Genomic DNA, 6,000 nt, shown 5'->3' with positions numbered 1-6,000 from the left:
TTCAAATGTAACTTGGTATCCATCATCAAGATGAAGTACATTATTGGGGCTTTCATAACAGATCTTTTTATGCTTCCTGAAGTGGGGGGCATATAGTCGCAACCTTGTCCATCTTTTCGTTCTGTCAAACAACTCAGCAAGAGTGCCAGACTGTCACAAATACGCACGTCTAAATATTTCAGTTACGTATCATAAAAAGATTTTGAGTAGTTCAAGGGCCATAATCCAACAGTGCCTGGGGCGATTTGGGTGGTTATCGAACTTGTCTGAGATATAATACCCACAAACATTGTCACCAAGTTTGGTGAAGATCAGATGAAACTGTTCAATTTTAGAGGGCGGACAAGGCTAAATTGTCAGCCAGTTTGGTAAAGATTGGATGAAAACTGTTTGACTTAGCGGACAAGGCTAAATTCGCAGTTTTTCTAGTAATTCAAGGGCCATAATCTAAGAGTGCCTGGGGCGATTTGGCTGGTTATCGAGATATTATGCCCACAAATATTATCAGCCAACTGGTGAAGATCGGATGAAAACTCTTTGCCTTAAGAGAGCGGACAAGGCTAAATTTGCAGATTTAGAGTAATTCAAGGGCCTTAATCCAAGAGTGCCTGGGGCAATAAGGCTGGTTATCAAACTTGGCCGAGATATTATGCCTACAGACATTGTCAGCAAGTTTGGTGAGGATCGGATGAAAACTGTTTGACTTAAGAGAGCAGGACATGCTTTTGGACGCCGACTGCCCGTCTGCTGCCTGCCACGGGTGTTCACATAATACGCCCCGCTCTTTCAGGGATGGGCGTATAAAAAGTATTGAAGGTACTAAGTTGTAACTTTACACAATGATAGGGCTCATTAAGAGAAAGTGCAGTAATAAGGAACCATAACTCTAGCTGACCCCGTTCTTGAATTGTCTTCCCTTATGTGAAAAAAGTTTGTCTGGAGCATAATTTGAAAAAAAAAGAAAAAAAAAAAAAAGCATAAAAATGATCAAATCAATGAAAACTTACTTTTCACTTGTAGGCTCAGACATTATTGCAATTGCAAATACATGAAAATGTACATCTTTTCCAATTCTAAGATTTTAGTATATTCGAGTTAAATACTTCGAACTATCTGAAGTTTTGCCCCTTCCAGGAGTCCTTTTCCAGCATTTGAAGCATTTATAAATTCATTAGTAGGTTAAAGAACAGGATTTTTTGTTGTAAAACAATGCTTTCTTTATACAAATTGGTTTGGTTCATTTTCATATTATGTAAATCTGAATCTGACCATTAAATGTTGTTGTTTTTTTGTTGTCTTGAAACTGTCCTCGAACATAATACAGGTGGATTAACTTGGGTAGCACTGACCACCTTGAATCCTGGTAACTATAGGAAAAGTCATGTCAGCGTTTTTGTTTTGGATTTAATGCAATTTTTCAGCAGTATTTATGTCTAAACACGCAAAACCCTCTCATTTCCGATCAATAACTGGAGAACCATTTGACCTAGAACCTTCAAACTTCATAGGTGGCAGGGCTTATGGAGTAGACAACCCCTGTTGTTTTTGGGGCCACTCCATCACGGGGCCTGAACATAGAAAACCATTTCTGATCAATAACACGAGAACCACTTTACCCAGAATGTTAAAACTTCAAAGGATGATTGGACATGCAGAGTCATGAGTGGATGACCCCTATTGATTTTTGGGTCACTCTGTTAAAGTCAAGGTCACAGAGGCCTGAACATGGAAAACCATTTCCGATCAGTAACTTGAGAACCAGTTGATCCAGAACCTTCAAACTTCATAGGGTGGCAGGGCTTGTGAAGTAGACGACCCCAATTGTCTTTGGGTCACTTCATCAAAGGTCAAGGTCAGAGGGGCCCGAACATGGAAAACTATTTTGATCAATAACTTGAGAACTACTTGACCCAGAATGTTAAAACTTCATAGGATGATTGGACATGCAGAGTAGATGACCCCAGTTTTTGGGGTCGCTCTATCAAAGGTCAAGGTCACATCCATCTGTCACACTTCATTTTTGATCAGTAACTGGAGAACCATTTGACCTAGAACCTTCAAGCTTCTTAGGGTGAAAGTTTTTGATGTTACTAAATCAAAGGTCAAGGTCACAGGAGCCTAACATGGAAAACCATTTCTAATCAATAACTTGAAAAGCACTTGACCCGGAATGTTGACTTCATAGGATGGTTGGACATGCAGAGTGAATGACCCCTACTGATTTTGGGGTCACTTGATCAGAGGTAAAGGTCACAGGGGCCAGAACATGGAAACCGTTTTCAATCCATAACTTGCAAACCACTAGGCCAAGAATGCTGAAACTTTGTGGGATAACTGGACATGCCGAGTAGATGATCCCTATTGTAGCCATCAGTGTCTCTTTGACTTTCGCTCCTATTCCCTACATATTGGCTTCTTGCCTATTACTACTATGCATAGGAGGAGACATGCGCTTTTCTACAAAAGCATCTTCTAGTTCAGTTATGTAACGGCAGGCAGTTAACCTAACCAGTGTTTCTGGATTCTGTACAGGCCTGGGATTCAGCCAGAAATCAAAAGCCTGAAAACCTATTTTCTCAAGCCTGAAATCACCATTTTAAATAAAGTTATACAGTCGAGACTGCCTTAACGACCCCCTGAATTTAGCGACTCCCTGTCGTATGCGACCCTATTTTATGCTCCGGACGCAATTTACTATTAAAAGAGTCTGAATTAAGCAACCCCCTGCCTTACACAACAAGCGACTGTGAAATCAGGCTCCCGAATCGATTATAAGACCGTTTTCAGCAACTTTGAGACGCTCCCTCGCAAGATTTTACACGATAGAGTTACCGTTCGTTATCTTGCTTGAAGTTGTTTGAGACGAGAACTTATTTGTTTACAAAAAATTGCCGATGAAAAACATAAAAAAGAGTGACATTAAGTGGTACATGAATGCCGCTTAGCACCAGCTTAATCCAAGACCGAGTTGTAAATTTTAACTTTTTTATTAATATGAAAATTAGTACACCTATATTATCATGTAACCCAGTTTGAATTGAATGAGATTTATATTTCTGACCTAATTTTCAAGATCCATGACAAATTTGTTTACATCTAGAGAGGCACAATTTTTCGATTATTTGACTATGTTTACCATATTAATTCAAAGATAGTGACTGTTTAAATTTTATCTAGATATCTAAAGGGCAAATTGTATCCATATACATGTAGCTTATGAAAAATATGATGCTAAACCAGTCACAGTTTTAATGAATTTTTTAGAGCTACGGGCTATGGTTTTTGCGCTCTGACCCAGTTTCGGTCTACTAAACATCCACGTTGAAAATTCAATCAAAGTCTGAAAAGATCCATTGAAAATAGGCCGTCTGTACGAGTCAAAAATTATTTTAAAATATTGCCATGACCACAGATAGAGGCTTTACCAGATTCATGAAACCTGGCCTAGAGAATGAATGAAAGACCAACTTCCATAAGATCTGTTGGCCTCTAGAGAAGGTCACAAGGTTTTTTTTTTTGTGACTACTGACTAGTTTTTTAAGACACAGTGACCAGTTTAAATGATGACCTAATTCTGTCTAGTGTAACCAAAACCAGTTTTTATGGAATAACATTCATTATTATTGGCCTCTAAAGATGTCATTACTTTTTATTTTTAAGAACCTATACCTAGATTTTGACAGACACACCTGTTTCAGAAGTACTGCCAATTCTCCAAATGAATCAAGTGAGACAACTTTCAGACAGATCCATGTATAAGTATGGCCTTGAGAGTCCTAGAAGTTACTATTTTGACTATGACTAGATTGGGCACTGTGAACCCACTTTGAAATACTAATATCATCAAGATGTAATACATTCAGACAACTCAATTTATAATGTACAATTAACACAATATATCCTTAAACACATATTCATTAATTGGCATCTCTCAGCACATTATTTGATGGATGTAATCCACATTTACGAACTGTTCCTAATAGTTCTCGCTAACAAAACTCTGCCAATTTTTCATGAGATTCTCATTTAAATGTATTGCCTCCAAGAGGTCAATAAGGTTTTTAACTATTTTTGACTCTTGAACTAGTTTTGTAACGACAAATATCATGTTAACAAACTGCCTGATTATCAACAAGATGATCTTTACTAGATGAACATTTATAAAGAACCTCAAGATAATTTGTCCATTTAGGGGAGCCATTTTTACACTGTAAGCAATTTGCGAACCTACCACTGCTCACTCTTCTTGCATGTCACTGATCCCTACAACTCACAGATGTACAAGAGATTTTCATTTCATGAACAGTTTTAAGAAAATCATTCCTTACAATGGTCAACTACTGTTTTTAATCTCCACTTTTACGTACTAGCTGATTAAAAAGTTTTGGCGAGCAATGTTAGGACCAATATCTGAATATTAACCTAGGATATTATCTAATTAGTGAAAACTAATTGTCTGTTCCTAATGAAATCTTGTGAAAAATACGTATGGCAGTCTAGAACGTCACAAGTTTTTCTACTTTAGACTAATGACCTAGTTTTTTTGTCCGCAGTTGACCTTTCGAACTTGACCTATATCAAGATGAACATTCTGACCAACTTTTAAATCCCATGAAAAATGTGACCTCTAGAGTGGTCACAAGCAAAAGTTTACGGACGGACGCACGCACGGACGCACGCACGGACGACGGACGACGGACACCGCGCGATCACAAAAGCTCACCTTGTCACTTTGTGACAGGTGAGCTAAAAAGAACTGTTTTGACATTAGAACAGTGTGTTAAGGCATTGAATTGCCCGATTAGGGAAAACCAGCGTATAAAGTCGCTGAAGAATTCGGAGTCGGTGCATAAATTTACTTTTTTCCTGGTGAAACAAAAATATGGCGGTATTTAACAGGAAACGACGAAGTAAACACGGATTAAATATGCAGTCGAATAAATGTCAATGAACAATTAGTACACAAACATATAAATATCATAAACCTCAGTGTGTAAAATAGTTGAAATGGAGATTTATATTTTACTGCTCCCCTTTATTTTCTTGCCAGATCATGAGCTTAAATTTGTTTTATCAACATCATACGAATGATGCAAATTATTTGAAATTGATATTTTATCAATATGCAATTAAAGAAATAGTATTTAATCATTTTCCACTCCTACCTTTAAAGAGGCCAATATATAAGTATCCGATATACATGTACTTTAATTGGAAAAATATATGAAACCAGCATCATCCTGTTAAGTGAGATTGTTTTAAGAGACTCCGTCATATGTGACCTTTTTCGCTGCTTCCCAAAGTCGGTCTCTTAAAACAGTCTCGACTGTATATGGAAAATCTGGCAACCAAAAGCCTGAAAACAGGACCAGTCCTGAAAAATCCCAGGCCTGTCTGTACCAGTACAAACAAATCTATTTTCCAAAAAGTAATTGCCAAATTACCCACACGAATCAGAGGTCTTTCATCAGATCGTCATGGAGAACATGTGCCTCACCCGAGAATTGAATTAAAGACCCCACGATCCATAGAGCTGTGCTCTCCCTACTGAGCTAAGTGAACAGGCTTGTCTTTGTTTTGGTCAACTGAAGATTTTAACAATCAGAATGCTAACCAGATTAAATGAATATCTGACAACATTTGTTAGGTACCTAAAACTCAGTTCTGAGATACCTAAGGAATAAAAACTTGCTTTATTTTTGCGCCATTTTACAACAGTATTTCAGTTACTTGTATTTAATGGCAGGCAGTAAACGTAACCAGTATTCCTAGATTCTGTACAAGTAATAACCTGTTCTGTAGAAGTAACTGCCAACTTCTCCAAATGAATCAGAGGTGGAGGACGAACGATTTCAGACAGAATGCCGTTGATAAGTTGTCACTGAGATCCTAGGACAGAACTTATGACGTATAATCCTAAGATCTGCGCTCACCCTGCTTAAGGCAGACATAATTTAAAGACCAGTAAAATCAAACGAAGAACTGTAATAAACAACAGAC

This window comes from Mercenaria mercenaria, chromosome 13 (assembly GCF_021730395.1).
Source record: "Mercenaria mercenaria strain notata chromosome 13, MADL_Memer_1, whole genome shotgun sequence".
NCBI lineage: Eukaryota > Metazoa > Mollusca > Bivalvia > Venerida > Veneridae > Mercenaria > Mercenaria mercenaria.
The sequence above is the reverse complement of the archived record's forward strand: the minus strand, read 5'-3'. Positions refer to the sequence as shown.